This window comes from Drosophila hydei, unplaced genomic scaffold (genome assembly GCF_003285905.1).
Source record: "Drosophila hydei strain 15085-1641.00,03,60 unplaced genomic scaffold, DhydRS2 tig00008119-arrow-pilon, whole genome shotgun sequence".
Classification (NCBI taxonomy): Eukaryota; Metazoa; Arthropoda; class Insecta; order Diptera; family Drosophilidae; genus Drosophila; species Drosophila hydei.
The window spans coordinates 5,881,584-5,900,361 of NW_022045830.1; the positions used below are offsets into that span (position 1 = coordinate 5,881,584).

The 18,778-nt window shown below is 39.1% G+C and overlaps 1 protein-coding gene across 1 annotated transcript in view; it reads right to left on the reverse strand.

Annotated features, from left to right (window-relative positions):
* The window catches only part of LOC111597155 (G protein-coupled receptor kinase 2), a 59,088-nt gene that overhangs the window by 36,802 nt on the left and 3,508 nt on the right, over window positions 1–18,778 (reverse strand). Inside the window, exon 2 of the mRNA XM_030224825.1 lies at window positions 16,743–16,765. The gene's annotated coding sequence lies outside the window, so the exon portion shown is untranslated. The remainder of the gene's footprint in view (window positions 1–16,742; window positions 16,766–18,778) is intronic.

The window sequence follows — 18,778 nt, forward strand, 5'->3', positions numbered from 1 at the left end:
AAAACCAAGTTCTATCTTTATATAAAATTATAGATGCTTAGAAATACAATTGAATTGTGAATTGCTTTCATTGGAGAGATTTCATATCGCAATCGAGATCTTCTTCAGCTTACCATCGATGCTGTCAATACTATTCCAATTATTTTTCTAGCATTAGCTTTTATTGTGTTGAGCTTTTTAATGTCCAATTTTATGTTTGACAAAAAGACCTTGCCTTCTTTTGCTAGAAAATCGAATAGCTCCATGCAATATAGCTTAGTTACAATCCGATACTAATACCATTTGAATGTGATACTGTTCAGTGTGAGCTCGACAGATGAATAAAACCTCAGCCTGACACAAACACAAGCATTCCCACGCCCACACCCTCACTGGCTCATACAGACATACACACACACACACTGATGCATAGGCACTTACACAAGCGTTAGTTAACCACAAAGACGTACAGATGATGATTAGGTAAGACCAACAGATACCGCACTAGATGAAGCAGCCGCAAGTATGCAGCTGTCACTCGTTTGCGGTTGGCCTGGGTTATGTGATTGACTTATGATAATCGGAAATTAGACTTTACCTAAAAGCATCATCATCATTATCAGCAGCATTATCATTTCCTGGAATTTGGCTTATACGTCATTTGGTTATGCCATTAGTCCGGCTTAAGTACATCGTATTTAGCAGATAGTTGTTTGGTTATGCCTTCGAGCACATGTCAAATACAGTTGAGCCCAAATGTCAATTAATTGGGTGCTTCTTGAAAATATAGTAAAGGAGTTTGCTGCAAAGGCACTTATGCCATTTCATAGCCTGTTTCTAATTTGAAAATGCTGTTGAGTTGGGCAGCCAGTGGCCAAAATCACAGAAACTGCAATTCGAGTATGTAAAGAATGCCCCAGGACAGGGCATGTCCTGCACAGATCGTCGGCGAGAGCTCAGCTCAGCGCCACTTGAGCTGGCAATCAATAAGCCCACAAAAGTACCATGCCAAAACTGACCCAGTTTGGCAAGGACAATGGCCAACTTGGTTGCAGCCATCAGGGTGACATTAGTTTACAACGAGTGTGTGGGTGTCCTTTTCTCTATATATTTTTGTCAAGCAGCCAATTCTTGACTCTGCTTATTCTATAATAAGACATGTTGAAGTGCAATATTCTCCTGACTTTGACATTATACATATGCGGCCAATAAACAAATGACCAGTTGGGCCTGTCAGAGGCATACCCCCATTCATATATCTACGCCCACGCACACACACACACACATAGCTACACTTTCAGCAACATCTGACATTCCAGCATGTGACAAATTCCTTCGTCTGACGCACTCATGGGGCACAGTCAAAAGCTGTTGCATGCTTTGTGGCGCATCGCACCATCCGATTGCCAGTGTCCTGTATGTTGACTTATGTTTCCGCCAGCTCATTGCTAACGATATATATGTATTTATATATATATATCGGCTCTGTATAGGCAAAGTGTGTGTAAACAATTTGCATTGCCTCATTCGAATATGCGTTCAGATTTGTTGAGTGTAAATGTTGTCGGTTTCTGTTGAAAGCTTTGCCATTCATAAATGAATTTTGCATTTCCCCAAAGCAACCTTTGAAATCGCTAGTTTAATTTATTCTTTTATGAATTGCATTTCAATTAAGTCATACTGCTTGCATTCACAAAGTCCTGAATTGTTTCTCTCTCGTATCAACTCTCACATGGCGGCATAGTTTCATTTTGCTATTTGCCATTAAATGAAACGTATGGCAGATATCAACATTTTCAGCTGTGGCTGTAGCATCTTGGGGATTCAAACGCTTTTAACTGATTGTGCCACAATTTTTGCCATATTAAATATATACACATATATGTATTCATGCACATGAGTTTGCCTTTAGAAAAAGCTCACAAAGATATGATTTATGCTTCTGGGTCATAGCTGTCAACACAAAGTGAAATATATACAACAAACATATGGCTTTAATATAAAAGGGCCATATGGGCTGTAAGCGAAAGCGAAATACCCTGTATATTTTAAACTATAGAATAACTTGTAGAACTTTATGTAATATATAGTGAAAAAATATGCAAGAATTAGCTCCAATGGTTAGCTAAAAACAACCTACAAGCTTACAAGGTTGTTGATTCTGTTCCTTTATATCGAAGCTATCCAGTGATAAGCATATTTAATATGAGCTAAGCGTAATAATACATAAAAGAAGAAAGGAATAGAAGCAGATTACAAGCAAATCCATCAGCAATTCAATTAGCAACTTTAAAAGGTAAAGGAAAACGTTATCAGTATCCTAATTAGAAGCAATTAACTTGCTTCAAGAGAACAAACCTTTTTAATACAACTTTCGAGATGAAAGCTAAGACTTGCATATTTCTAGGGCTTAAGCGTGCTTTGCATATTTCGGCTAAGTCGTTTTTCGCATATTTCGTTTGACATCAAATTGATGTGCCGGCGAGAAGCTAATTAAATTTGCCAAAAAAAAAAAAAAAAAACGTCAAGTGCAGAATATAATCAAGGGAAATATGGCACGCATCATCGACCTGCTAGACGTTCTTGGCATTATAAAATAAAAATCAACCATTTTCATTTTAATAAACATTTTCGCTGTCTTCCTTTGATCGTGAGCAGCCGCGGCAATAAAGTACATAGATTAAAAGTCCATTAAATTATATTTCCAGTCATATAAATGGCATAAAATTGCCGTGCACTTGCCGTGGGCAAAGTAAACAGGACTCGTGCAAGCATAAAAACATAAAAAATTTATTGCACCACCCAGTCCAAGCGAAAGTCGACTAAAAAGTGAAAAGGAAATAATGCCAAGAATGTTGCAATGACCTGCAGCCAATATTTAAAGTAGAGCTGGGCGCGTGCTTTGTTTTCACTCGCCTCACTATATAGACTTATCTGTTCTTGTTTTAAAATCGAGTTGTTTAATCAGCGCAAACAACATGACTCGATACAACAACCTAAATCGCAACCCGCATAAGACCAAAACATGTTGCGAAATAAATACCATTTGTTTAGTCATAAAGAGCAGAAGTGGATAAAAAAATACATAATAAAAACCACCAGCCACGCCCACACCTACACCACAGCCTAACACCAATTTTTAGGCACGAGTTGGTATTCCCAAAGGTATTTCCCAAGGGCTTACTGTTGTTGTATAATTTATAGCTGTATTAATTATTGATGGAGTTTTGGCAACAGTATTTATTAAGTTACGGTTTGAATTCTAAATACCTGGAGAGCAACATACATTGACAGCCTGCAAGGCAATATAGACTCTATGAAAAAATAGACGACTTTTTACAATTTATGGATTCTTACAGACAGCAGCTTCGGTGATGCCTAAGTGAATTACATAAATTTCTGGTGCTTGGAAGACACTTTTGAAATTGCGGATGGCACCCAGCGCACCTTGCATAAAGCTTAAATAATGTTATAGATAAGATGAAGGAGACAGCACACAATATATAGAGAGTGAGCGAGAGGGAGAGGCCAGGCGACGTAGCCCTTGGGAATGTAGCGCTTGTGAAACGAAAATGATGTAGAAAAAAATTCAAGAAATAGAAGTTGTAGCAATTGCATAAATATTTAAAAGCGTTGAAGAAACTCAAGGGAAAGACTTTCAAGTATTCACTGAATGTTTTTTTATGCTCTGCCGTGCCTTGTGCTAGGCTGCTTATAAAGAATTACAATGCTGACATTTTCGCTTACCTGCGCCATTGAATTGAGTTCCATAATGAACTCAACTGTAAAATTGGCACTGCTCAGTGCACAATCCGCACTGTAGCACAGGCGAACGCCTGGGCGCTGAGTGTTGGTGGCAAAATCGTCAAATATGTCTGCGGTTAGAAGTGTCCAATGTCAAGTGTTGCTGACTGCTGCCAGTTACCAGTTACCAGCTGCCAGTTGCTGTTGCCTGCTGCCTTCTGCCTTCAGCCTTCTGCCTGCTGTTGACTGCTTAGGTCGTTTCGGTGCAAATAAATAGGCAAATACAGACAATGAAACATTTATTCAGACCGCAGGCGCTATCGTCGAGCAGGACACGCCTCGTCAGTCGTGCCAAGTTATTCAATCTATTGGATGCCAGTCGTCATGGGGCTGAGTTGATTTGCGCACTGTTTACTTTAATTGCTGGCCAGAGGATGAAAGGATACGCTGTCGGCCACGAAATTCCTGGATCGTTTTGATTAGCTTGTCGGCTTAAATAAATTGAATGCTTGTGGCATTCCATAATTAAAACGGACAGCTTCACAGACAAATTCAATTAACAGAATCGCTTTGGAAAATGTATTCATGTGGATATCTCGAGCAACTCATCATTAGTTCAATGAGAAAGCTAAGCACCATAACAAATATAAATACAGTTGGAAATGAAGCGCCATCGATAAAAATGGCTAATGGCTGCAGCAAATGGCACTGATAGAAGTTGGCACATTATGGCCACTTATGACACCCCAGGCCAATGCATAAACACGTTCGAATATGCTACGCCAGTGCCATTAGTGTTGCCTAGTTGTTTTGGCCACAATTCTGTGTCTGGTTGGGGGCAAAACTTACGGTTCATTGAGCCAGGAGATTTCATTAATAAAAAATGGAAAATAGCAAAGACCAACAGGCATTTGGCCAGGCCAACTTTGCCGAGGCAAGCGGATTTAACTATTCATGAGCGCACACAAAGCGACGCTAAATGTTCGAACAACAGCAACAGCAACAACAACGCCAACAAATTGCTTTTGGGGTATATACACGTAGTTACATTTAAATATATGCACAAGTGAGATCTTTGAGAAACAGCGCCAGCTTTTACTTATACAAAGCATTTGGGCAGACGGCTCAAGTCTAAGCACAAACAGAACGTGCATAATTTCAGCAATAGCAACAGCAACAAAATGTTTTCGGCAGCTTTTGAAAGATACGCGCAGGAATAAATAAAATGTTAAGTAAACATGATTTACGTTTAGGCCTCAAATGCTTACATACCAAATATGTAACATGACTGTAATAAAAACTTTAACTCTTTTGCATTTACATAGAGTTGATTGGCTTTTAATGCTCACCTGTATTCGTATTATCTTTATGACTATCAGATGTTTATAGATGCGATCAATAAGCATCGGTATATATAATTATTTTTATAGAGAAATATATATATCTATAGTTAGTATTGTAGCTGCAGTATCTTAAAGTTCAAGTCTTATCTGCAAAGCAGTGCAATTATATTTCTATATTTATATAAATTATGCAGTAGCAAGTGAAAGCATTTCAGAGTTCAAGCAACGCTGGGCATTCTGTAAGCACATACGAAAATTGGAAAAGCATGTAGGAATGGAAAATGCCAGAGACACACAAACAGACAGACAGACAGACAGCCAGAGAGAAACAGGCATTGTGAAAAGCGGAAACGTGTTTGAATGCCCCAGACTCATTCACATTATTGCTGTTGCTCCCGTTCCTGTTTCTGTTCCTGTTTAAGTCAGCCTACAGCTTTTTTCTTTTGCTGGCAAAGTGGGACTATAATTGTGTTTGGGTCTGTGTCTGTGGCAGGCATTCGATTTTAAGCTATGCAGAATGCCCCGAAAATTAACGGGAAGTAGGCTTGGAAAAGAAGTAAAATTAAACGGAAAATTTCTCGTCATATACGTATAGATATATATTTGTTTTTATCTTTCTAACTTATACTAACAAACTTAAATTGGGCGACAACACAAACAAAAAAACATACGCTGCAAGCGACATTTTAATTGAAAATTGTACAGGACATATAGCTGTCTGTAATCAACGAAACAAAGCATAGTCGAAATCCAAGTAGAGATAAAAAGCAAGCAATACGGAAGCAAAGGACCGTAAAATACTTGTTGACAGTCCAATAGCTGTTAACATTCAACTAACTGAGTTTGATCATTGTGAAAACATATCTCTAAGGGAAGTCACATACTTTATCTGATGCCACATATAGTCAAACAGAAGAAGATAGCCAATATACTCAATTCGCCATGTGAACGAGCATTGACTTTGCTGCTGTTCGCTAGCTGCAGGCAAAGAGCACAGGCAATTTGGATGCTGTATGACATGATGAAAACAATTCCAAGATGCTACCAATGGGCAGAGCTTATTACGCAGCGCTCTTGGCCAGGCAATCACAATAAAGAGCAAGAGAGCTATCCGTGCCCGGGCTCGCTAGTGGGTCTAGCAAATATTTTCACAATGTTATGTAGATAAGTGCTCACGGTTTGCTTGTCTCTTGTTTCCTCTCGGTCTTGGCACTAAGACGTCGCAGCCAACCAGCCAGTATATAAAACGACATGACTATAAACCCTTTTTCAGACAATTTAAGCTGAACAGCGTGCGGATTTGGTTGGCTGGGCTGGGCTGGCTCTAGATATGCCATCGCCTTGGTTGGCCCTTGCAACTCGAAGGTTTACGATTGAACTGGATTTAATTTGGCAAAATTGTGCGGGCACTTAAATGGCCAACAACTTGACTTGACTTCTGATGCTACTGCTGTGCGTGTGTATGTGACAGTCGATGTGGGTGTCTGCGAGTGTGCGCATCTAATGGTATAGTATGATTTTATGCATTGCGTAAGCAGCAAAAAGTTACTCAAAACTTTGCTACCCGACTCAACTAAAAGCAGTTAACTCCCATGGCTTATTTATTTATTTATGTTTTGATGTTGCAATTTTCAATGCTGAAAAAACTTCATATACTATAATTTTCAGTTGCTCTCCGTTGTGTTCCGTTCGGTTCGGTTTTGCCCCGGGTGCTCTCCGGAGTGACGTAACTTGTTGATAACTCAACAAAACTCAATTACTGAACTTTCATGTTTAACGTTACGCGTTGAGTGTAAGTGTGTGTGTGCGTGCGTGTGTGTGAGAAAATTTCTAATCTAAATCTGTATATAACTAATGAATAGTTTAAAGTGTAAGCAAACTGCGAAGAATGAGATAAGCTTTTAAGCATGTTACTATCGAAATGGATAGTTTCATAAAAGCAATTATTTTCAAAAAAGGCAATTAACATGGAAAACTGAAAATCACTTCGGCAAATGGGTATGGCTATACTATAAAATTCACTATAAAATCGATTCGTGCTAAGTTCCATTTACCGCTAAAAACCAGAACCATTGCAATTGCACTGTTGCAGTTGTAATTGTACGTTGTGCAACACTGGGCCATTAATGTGGGCTATAAATAGCCCATTGCTGGCACCGGCACTGGAGCCTCCACTCAATTGAATATGTTGCAAAATGGCACCACTCAGTGCACGCTGCATTAGTATTGGCGATGGCCGCGTTGAGCCATTTCATAATTGGGCCATGGCTAAAACAGCGCCCCGCATAAATCATGCCAAGCGTTGACAATGTTAATGGTGTTCGGTTGCGCTGCTGCCATGGATGACCCAGCCCAGCATTCAGCACGGGAACGTGCATAAATTTTCAACTAGAACTAGAGATAGAACACACGCACACGCACACACACACACTCAAAGGCAGACTAGTTGCAGTTGCAACTTTTACTACTCCTTATTTTTGTTGCCTACTTGGCAGCGTCACAATGTCTGCCAGCACATAGCCAACATCGATATTTTTATTGGTTTTAGTTGAAGTTTTATTGCCTGTCCTCGGGCTGATTTACATATAAACACATGCTATGGACATTTTTATAAAAACCACTTTTGCCATAGCTATCAGATTTACGAATTTCCCATCTGACTGAGTGCATTTGTTTCCGTCGCATGCAATATTTACTTTTGTTTATTCATGCATAAATTGTTGCTTTTCCTTGCTGCTAATGTATGTTTAATGAAAGCAAAATAAAAGCACAAAACTTCCATTAAATATTTAATTGCTTTGGGCGATTTTGAGTTTTAAATTATTTTCTCAATCTTTTTTTTTTGTTTTTGCAAAACTCTCAACGGGAATAAATTTGCATGTTAGATACAAAATTCGTTTATTTTAAAGGAATTGTATTTGTTTCTAGCCGCAAAATATATATTTGCAACTGTCTGGCACGATCTGTGGGACAATACTAAATTTCTTATATATATATTCAGTTCATATACATTTCAAATTTCAATTGAGTTAACTAAGTAAGTTCCCTTCAGCTCGCTTTTTACATTTTAATTACAGCTCTTTTAAATGGTTCTTAAATTTTCGCCTATCGGCATCATTGCTGATTCTTTAGTAGAGATTGAATTATTCTTCTCTTAGTTGCACGGACCATGTTCTGACACAGTTAATTTACTTGCAGTTTGCTTTGTCGACACGATAATTATATGCAATTAAATTGTGCAAACAAAGTTAGCTTGAGGCACAGAGACTTGTCCTAAAAATCCTGGCTAAAACAGAACAATCCAAATGAATCCACATTAAGAGCAGTTGCACGTAGCCAAATTGATGAGCAAAACCATAGCAACGGCCAGCCACAAATTCTCTAGATATTGTTCGCAGGTTGACTGGCTGCCGAGCTGACTGGCTTCTGTGGTGAGGTCTGTTCGTGTCGGGTCTGGTTTGGGATGTGTTCTACCTTTGCCAGCTAAAGTAGCTTTCGCAGGTGAAGCTGGAAATATTTGTACCACGTATGTTTGGCTGCTAATCAGGAGACGGCACAGACAACCTGTGAGCCGTGTCGGAGCCGTGAACCACGAGTTACGGTTCAGACATAGAGATGTGCGTGCTTTAAGCTTTTCACAGTGGCACGACCTTCGTGAAGAGTGAAAAGTGCACAGAATAAATATAATATAATATTATAATAATTAATTATAATAATTAAGAGTTGAAAAATATGAACGTTCTAGCGTGCACTTAGTTAAATTGGTTAAATTTCTAACTAAGCATGTTTAAGTATTTAGTAGTTTTTAATGACTGTGCAGTAAATTAAATTAGTAAATTGCACCTATTCTGAAATTTGTAGACTGTTGTGTATAAATTATTCAGGCATAACTCCAAATAAAAGCTAAAATCTGAGCAAAAATCTAATTTAAGCGCTCCAGGCACGACAAAAACTTTAGACTAAAGTTGTAGCTCTGCTGTTGCTGCTCTGGCGAAACCAAATAAATTGCAAGAAATGTGCAGCACGCGCAAGTAGCGCTATATTTATGCAGCGGAAGCAACGTTCCCGGCAAACGGCAACGGGTTCGAGGCCGGCATTGGGTTTGGGTTTTTGGGGCAGCCGGCAGGAGAGATGCTCGGTTGCATTTCAATGGCATAAAACACACCCCAAGCATCACAATGACGCACACATGCCGCCCTTTTGGCAGTCGCCCCAGTCGCGCCCTGCTCAAAATAAGGGAAGAAATCTTGCAAATGAACACAAATATGCAGAGAGAAAAAAAACATGCACATTGGAAAAACAACGGGCGAGCAAAAATCTTTTGTGTGCAGTACAAAAGATGCGACAGCAGCAAAGCAGAGAGAAAGAGAGAGATAGAGTGAAAAGAGAGTGAGCGAAATATAAGGTATATATATATATATATATATTTATATTGGTATGGGATAGAGCTTGAGCCAAGTTTTGCAGACCCAGAAGCAAGCATCGCAGTTGCACTTGTCGCTGCCTGCGAGAGGTTTTTGCTTTTTTTGGGTAATATTCAGTGAATGCATTGAAAAAAAGGGGACTAGAATAGAAGAAGTCATTGGCCCTTTGCTTTCTTATATATGTTTACAGCCTGCCGCACCCATCGAAATTCGACATTGGTATTCGCCATTAAAGCTGATTGCCAAGCTCGAAGACATCAATCAATGGCAAGGAAACGACCAAGAGAGAGCGAGAGAGCCAGAAAGAGACCAGTTCCGACTTTTATAACATGCAAAGCAGCACACTCAAAAACAAAGCACATCATATGATTATCATGTGATAATTTTCAGTACTAACTTTGGCGCTGTGACTCATCAGCGCCAAACTATTGAAATGTACAATTAGAAGCTACAAAGCAACAAAGTCGATGCGCAGATTGAATTTCAAAGCGCAATAAACTCGCCAGAAAATTTGCATGGTGTGAAAATTATCATGGCACGACAGCGCAGCCAATTGGGTCACTTAGAATACGTTTTGTATCGCAAATGTACTTACTATTAGCGGCTTACTTATAACTAAGACATATATTATAGACCGCAGATAGCAATTGTGTTGTGTGAAGTGCGTGACGTGTGAGGTTTTGTGGGAACCAAATCACGCTTGAGTAGCCACCTAATTCAATTGTCAATCTTAAAGCTATGATGCGGCCGTAATAACTCAATTACTTAATATCATACTTAAAATTTGTTGTTTTATTTATAAACTAGAATGCAAAGGGGTGTATTTATAACTAATCCTTCTTATATTCATAACTCTACTTAGCCTAGGGCTACTGAGCCTATTCCATTAATTAACCCTGTGAGCTTGTGCAGACAATGCAGTTGAGACTGGAACAATAGAATTCTGCTTCTGAATCACTCCACTTAAATTAGTATATATATATACATTTACATATATGTATATATATACAAAGATGTAGTCCATAGTTTCTGGGCTTTGTTAAAGCGTTACGAACTGGTTCAGAGAAGCCGACAAGCAATCTTTTAACTTGGTGTGCTGAATGACGCGTACTGTAAGACAGCTCGATGCGATTGCCACAATATGGCATAGGAATTTGTATATGTTTATTGTTATTATTGCCTCTGTCGGCAAGGAGGGCGTCTCTCGCTGTCATGCCCTCTCTCCGTCTCTCGCTGTCTCGCTGTCTCTGCCCGTCTCTGAGCTTTTTCATTCATTTGTGATCGCCCAGCACATTCCACTGTGGCTTGCTTCATTCATGGCATACGCGACTGCGACAGGGCGCGTCAAATGCTTTGAGGAATTAAATTATTTTTTTTGTTCTTTCTTATTGTATTGAGTAACTATTCTAATAGCAGGCCTTGGCGGCAGCGATTGCGACAACAAAAACAACAAATAGACGTCGGAGGTGTTGTGATACAATGAGGCGAGTGTCTGTTTAACAGCCGAACGGTATGTGTATTTCATAATTAATTAATTAATCAGCATATAGTATAATGCTTAGGTGCTTACATATAATTATTCCACATTTAATGGCATTCCCAGCCACAGCCAGAGTCGCAGCCGCAATGTGTGTAAAATTGTCATCGCGACGCATTTTAATCATCATTATTAATAATGCGGTCATGTTTAAATTATTAACTCGGTAAACATATTATTAATAATGCTTAATATGAGAGGTATAATTAATTAAAAGAGGAATTTATATCTTTATTGATTACAAGCCTCGACTGCCTGCTGTAAGACTATAAATAATATTGGCAGTTTTTTAAGCTCACTTTGCTAATACCGTATTTAGCAACGTACGACATCAAATAAATATGTAACATTTATTTTTTAATCTATATATACTAAGCGATTCAATGTGCGTCTGAACACTAATAATAGCTCACGTTTCTAATCGCTTTTTTGCAAAGTTCACAGGGCTATCAAGAATCGGACCGCACCTTCCATATGCTTATGTCAAATCGATCAAACGATGGAAAGTGCCCATTCAATGTGTCTAGTGTGGAGTATAAAACAAGCAGCAGCTACAACAGCAACAGCAACAGCAACAGCAACAACAATGACGACGACAACAACGAAGTGGACCCGCATTGCGCCAAGGCTGGCCCGCATTTGACCCGGCCAAAAGATATACGAATTGCTTGGCCTGAGTAAGGCCACCTGTATCAATACAAGTATTTATTTATAATAATATATGAGTACACACACACACACACACACACGAGTACACATATATAAATACGCATTAGCGCACTTATGTGTTTGTGTGTGTGTGTGGCTGTCAAACCTCATTTAAATACTATGACGATGTTTTATTGACACAGTGTGTATGTTTTAATTTGGCTTTTGCCTTTCACTGCTGGCCGCTCGCCCCACCTCGGAGGCCACGGGCCTCTGTTTGGATCGGATCGAATCGGCGTTCGGTTGCCTCGGGTAGCACCTGCTATAAATAACAGCGGATCGCTTTGACGTCACTGTGACGTCATTTGGACAACGACAGCAATAACAAGGCATAAACATTAACTTAATCATTGTATTTAAAAGCGTCTAAGCGTTGTCTTGTCAATAACTCGTTTTCAAATACTATTCGACACGCGTTCGTCTCCACTTACCTACTTTTCATTTCTTTACTTTTGCCATTTAATATTGTTTTGCAGCCCGCCGTTGTCGTATTGTTGAAGACTTTGCATAATAATTGTATTTTGCCGATTTATTGCATTTGTTTATGGCGTGTATTTACAGCTCTTACAGCATTGTGCAAATATTTTCACTTTTCTGGCTGTTTGTTTTCGCCGTTCGCCGTTGGCTGTTCGTTCTCTCTTATTTTCAATTGATTTGATTTCATTTCAATATTCTAGTTTATGCAACGCGAATTGGAAAAATATTTTTATTAACTTGGCTGATTTTCGTGTTTACATTTCATTCCGAATGCATTATGAGCTCTCGCCACAGCCTTACCTGCTGCCTGGTATGAATTCTGCTTTTGTCCGATTTGCGACTTGATTTAGTTTTATTTCTGGCCATTTGCATTAATTGCACGCGACGACATGCTGCCATTTTAATTGAATTTTCAACACAAAGTGGCGGCGCGATTTTTAAATGTTCATAAACTCGTGGCGTTTATTTTTGATTCGTGTTTTATTTCCCTCGGCATTTCATGATTTCTTTGCGGTTTTTTTTCGCATTATTACTATTATTTGGTTTCTGGCACAAGGCTAACAATTGCGTTAAACGCTCATTGCTCGCGGCTACTGCTGGTTGGTGTAGCAGTTGCTGGTCGCGCTGTTGTTGACTTTTCAGCTTTATGAATGGACGTTGGTCAAGCCTTTGCGGCATTAGGCCATGTAATGCATAAACAAATAAGAGTTCAGCTAAAGCAAACACAGCCAAAAGCCCTGACAGCGCCAGCAGGTTGCCCTGCTGCTAATTCAAATGTCGTAATACTCATATCAATCGATATTATATAAATATATATAGAATTTTTTATATATACATATATATATATATATATGTATGTACATATGTCAATATACATCTGCATGCAAATATCAAATTGGCTCGCACGTCCGGCGCGAGTATATTTGCCTTACAAATCGAAATTGCAAATAGCAACGAGAATAAAGCGCAACATTTTCTATTTTCTACTTATTTTTACATATTCCCGCTAACGAATTTATCAATCAATTGCAACAGCAACTGCAACTGCACTTGCAATGCCAAATGGCAATCACATGGCACACATTCAGCATTCAGCATTCGATATTTCTTTTTTGAATTCATGGATTACTCTATATATGCATAGTTGTCCGAATATGAATTCTTTATGCATATCAGTTCCTGCCGCAGATATCAAAGATAATAATTCCGAACCGCATTCAATATTTTATTGGGAACAGCTATTCATATAAGGTGTATCAATAGCAACCGACAAAGTAACGTCCATTGTTCACAATTGAGTTAAATTCTCTCATGTATTTAATGAAATAATTTTAAATATGAAACTTAGTCAGAGTTGTTCGCTGTATAAGCCTCTCACTATATACAAATATGAAAGCAATTCATTTTGCATTCAAGTTTAGTCAAAGCTGAACTAATTTTCTCATGAAGTTTCTGCTTCACTTTGATTTTGCATCAAAATTTAATTCAGATTTCAAGCAGTCATTATTTTGAGCTTCAGGCCTTTTGGCCTATTCAAACACACAGGCAAAACTATATAAATTCGGTTGTGTTTCCTAATCAGGAATATATATAATTCTCGTGGTTGATGAAGGGTATATAATGTAATTATGTGGCAGCTTAAGCAAGCAAACACTGTTAGGACCTTCATGCTGACGGTCATAAATGCATTTAAATATTAAAATGAATATTATGAGGATATAATCGAGCACTGGCTGAGCCCTTGGCTGGCCAAGACACTTTAGTTGGTCAGGCCAGGCCAGGTCGTTAAGTAAGCTCTGCAGACAGCCAAAAGCCGGCAAGCGGACCGAGGCCACCAGCTAAATCAACAGCAGCATCGACCACAGTCGTCGCTGATGATGACGCTGCGACGCTGACCACGACGTTGCCTGCCACATGCAGGTGCGGGCACAGGTGGGGACGGTTCAGGGTGAGTAAGAACTGGAATGTCACTCAACTTAAGCTGAGCTCAGCTGAGCCGCAGTGGCATGCATTTGTATGTGTGCGTGTGTATATACATATGCATATGCATAGCGGTTAAATGTTTTATTTACCCTACGTGCAATAAAAACGGTTGGAAAATGTTAAAGAAAAGCGAAAAACAATGTCAATATTTGCTCAAAGTTTTGATGCAGCCGTTGACGTTATCGTTGCCGTTACGGCAGCGCTGTTTTTTGGGCTATTTGCAAATTGGCCACAGGACGCGCGCAGACAAACATCAAATATGAAATTTCCATGCGCATGCACAGGTACATGCATAAAACATTTAAAAGCTACCTGGCGCGACTCCTCGCTGAAGCTTTACAATCGTCTATAGGCTTTATTAGAAGTCATGGCTATATGAGACACATACAATAATTGACTATATGCAGCGTGTTTTGTGTTGTGTTACTTAAGGCTTTCAAATATTTGCAAACGAGAAAACGGTAGGGTTTCAAATCCCATTGCAGGTGTCGTTGAATTCAGGTACATGCAACGAAAAATTTTATTCCTGTATCTGTCATTTGCTTAATGCAAATGTTCAATCATTTTGTGCCGTCCCAATTTGATGTACGACAACTGTGTCAAAAGTTGTCAGACGCAATAAAAACAAAAACAAAAGGGAAAGGTAAGAAAAAATGCGCTCATTCTTAGTAGACAGGTAGGCGAGCTGGCAAAATGGAGCGTCCCACGATCGATTGGCAAAATTTATGTGCTCATAAAGATTTCAAGCGAAACTCGTAATGACAAAGTGTCCGTCAGCTGATGTCGTTGGCAATTGGGCCGCGCACTTTAAGAGCCGCTCTATGCGCTCCGTTCTCAGCTCGCGTCTCCTACAACTGCGAACGAGCGACAAACGTGGGAGAGACCAACTTTCTAGATTGGCTGCTCCATAAACTTGCCAAGTTTGTGTGTTGCCAAGTGCGACTGTAAAAATAGCAGTAGCAAACGCTAAAAGGCAGCTCCCAACATTTGTGTCCCTTGCATGCAAGCCATGCGCTAAGTTCCCTATATGTATGTATATATATCCGTATATGTTATATACATATGTATTTATATATATGTATATATATGCATATATATATATTTGTGTGTGTGTGAATGTATGTAGTTTTTGTTGTTTGAAAAGCTGTCAAGTGTGGCAGGCGAAAAGTTTTTATTAATACCAGTTTTTTGCTTAGAAAAAGGGTATAGTCGTTTGAGTAAGTATATATTTTACTTAACTATTGAACTATGCAAATATGTGGACTAGGCCTAAAGAAGGGCGTAACTTACTTAGAAAAAGAGTTCATCATATGACTTGTCAAAAATAAATTAGTTTTGGAATTGGCATTATTTCGGATAGTTTTTATTACTCGATCGTTTCCCTTTTCCGAACTTATCTCTGCTTTAAGGCTTGATTGTGTGAATGTGGATTATCATGTTCATTATAAATATATTAGTAAATTAGCATATCATGCTATTGGATCTAATTGCATTAGACCACCAATTTACTGCATATAAATTTATTTGTTTAGTAAATTTAAACTGTTCCCGTTTGAATGACACCAACATAAACTAACAAAAACTACAATTTTCCACTGACACGCCCACTATTTAGAGGCGCTGGCAAATCACCTTAGTAAAAGTTTCGGATAACATCAACAAATGCATTTAGCCATTGTGTTGCAGCTGCTGTTGTTAAAAACAAATGTTGTCTCTCACTGGCTAGCTGGAAGAAGCAGACAAAATGTCAGCGCTGTGACAAAAGGGAAAAGTTTATGGAGAACAAAAAGCAAAAACAAAAGCAAATCAAAAACAAAAAAAATTATATAACAACAAGAAAAACCAGAACAAAGTTAAGCACTCGAAATGTTTGTACAAGTGTCTCTCCTCTTCTCACTTTCTTTCGCACTCGGTGTTGTTTTTTCATGCTGTCTCTTGCTGTCAGGCAGAGTGCTGCCCTTTTTTTTTATAGAATATACAAATTCTAAAATCGTGATATACGTATTTCGCTTTTCGGGGGGAGGCAATCGGCGACAGGCGTCAGTTTTCCAGAGCGGGTTTGTTTTAAAGCAAGTGCCAAAAAAATCAATTCATGACTGTGCGAGCACAACAGCACCACGACGACCACTGCCAACAACACCCAAATAAAAACCAGAGGCATTAAATTATGGCTAACGGGCCGTAGACAAAGATACAAAGATTAAACAGAATCGAACATCGCTTGCTTTAAAAGCCAACCCAATGGATCAACTATTAGCTCGAAGTTTATTTAGTTCTAGCGATTGTCTAAGATCTGTCTAAATTTCATATATTCACTAACAATTTTAATATAATATAAGCTTCTTTTCAGCTGATTCGCTTATTAATTTATGCTGTATCAGATTACACTGTAGGGTATATTCGTCTTCGCCGTGCGTTTAAGTACCTAAATTGAAGTGGAAATTCAACATTTTTAGGCTATTAGTAGCTGTGTGTTTAAGCTTTCAAAGAAACCTTAAAGATACAATAAATTTGTATTCTTTAAGTTATATTAAAATGCAAGCTTACCTTGAGCTCCTTATTGCAGATATCTATAAGAGAAATTAAATAAAATATATGTAGTAAATTTATTAAACACTTAAGCTAAAAGTAATAAAAAACGGTTAGTCAAGTATTCCTGCATGTACGAGCTGTTCAACTCAGTTCCTTTTTACTCTTAACCGAAATTGTGGCAACAATATAAAATCGTTTAAGGCAGCTGCTCGCATAGCAGACGGCGACCAAGTCAAAAGGACCACCCAGGATTGGAGTTGCCGTGAGTTCTTGGTAACCCAGCAGCCAAGCAGTCACATCGCCCCCTTTCCGCTTCCTTCTCGCCGACTCTGCCTCTTCGCTGCACTTTATTGTTAATGAATTCTACACGTATGCCGCCCCAGGCCAGGTCGATTGGACGCGCTGCCAAGGCCCGGATGACGGGGCCCGAAGCTGTAGCTGTAGTTTTAGCTGTAGCCTGAGGCGCATTATGAGCCAGTTTTTTCTTCTGTCTTTTTGCATACATCGCCTGTAGAATGTTTGTTGTCTTGTTCTTTATTGCTTTGTGCTTTTTTGTGCTGTGTTCTGATGTTGCCAAGTCGCTGGCCGCAGTGTCAAGGTGTTGGCCACATGGCGCTGGCCATGCATATTTACTGCTGTCACAGTCGCCGAATGGGGCGGGGTTCAATGCACAAATGATTGATTTTCGAGCGCGCGCCGAGTCGGGGCAAATGAGAGGAGAGTCAGCGAGATAGCTGCTGATGATTTAACATCAGCCTGGTCTTTTGTGCGGGCACAACAGAAAGTTTCAATGACACTTTGAATAATTTTTGGCCACATTTGCTGGCATCTGCTGATGGATCACAGTGTATGTGCGTACGTTCACATATTTTGGGCTGCATTTGCGTGTCGGAACTAGGACAGGGAAATTGAATTTGTGCGCCGCACAGGTAAGGCACAGACCCGTAAAAACGGTCCGGGTTTAAAGGTTGACGTGTCAAAGTGGCAATAACACTCAGTCAAAGCCATGCCAAAAAGACGAGGGTTTGTCTTTAATCAACATTGAGTGAAAAGCAGCAGCAAAAAAAAAAATAGCACAGCATAACAAAAGGCTGGCCCAAGCCAAAATAAAGCTCAGAAAGGAAACACTTAAGCCCTGCATACCCTGTATTAAGTGTATAAAATTGTGTGTATCAAATATTCATTAGATACCCATATAATACATTTTTATTTCTTCCCTTTTTTTCAAATTTAAGTAAACATTTAAAGAACTTTTCACTTCATGTTAAAGTATGTGCTAGCTTAGCTTTTGGCAACTTGCGTTTTATGTATTTCCTCAAAATATATTCATAAAATCGTTGTGTATATGTAGGCAGATAGAGTATGGAAAGGTGAGTATCTCTCAGGTGAAAGTATGTAAAGTGTTTTTTTCGGAAAAACACACCGTGAACAATAACAATGAAAAAAGAAAAGAAAATGGCCGTAAGCCAAACAGGACGCAACACATCCTAAGAAAGCAAAGCAGCCCACTGACAGAGCGAAACGCAAAAGTTTATCAAGGTCATTACGGCAGGTTGCTGCGCCCCTTCCACACCGGTAGCCCGGTCCGCCAGACCCGCTTGATTAGCTGAAATTTCTTATCAGAATGATGGCTGACTAAACGTGGCAGGTAGCCAAGGACGTGGCGTCATGAAATAAGCCAGCTGAACATAGGAAATTAAGTGAAACACAAGGCGTCCTTAAGTCGCTTCTTACGAGAACTACTCAACTAGATGGCTACTTAAATATTAATTCATCAGCTGGTAAACGTTGGAGTCTTCTAGTCAAATGTTGGCAGAATGTTTACTATGCGGGATTAAATGGAATTTAAGGCAATTTATGGCCGTTGCCAAGTCGAGAGACTCTGAGACAACACAATGCGAAGATTATGTCTTCAACTTGTGCAGGAGAAGTGCATTTCTTTGAAGAACAATTTCAATTATGATTGTTTCAAAATTGTAATTACTTATCAATTCAATTTTCGTAGAAGACGTAAGTAAATGTCTCTTACTTTGGTATCTTAGTTTAATTTA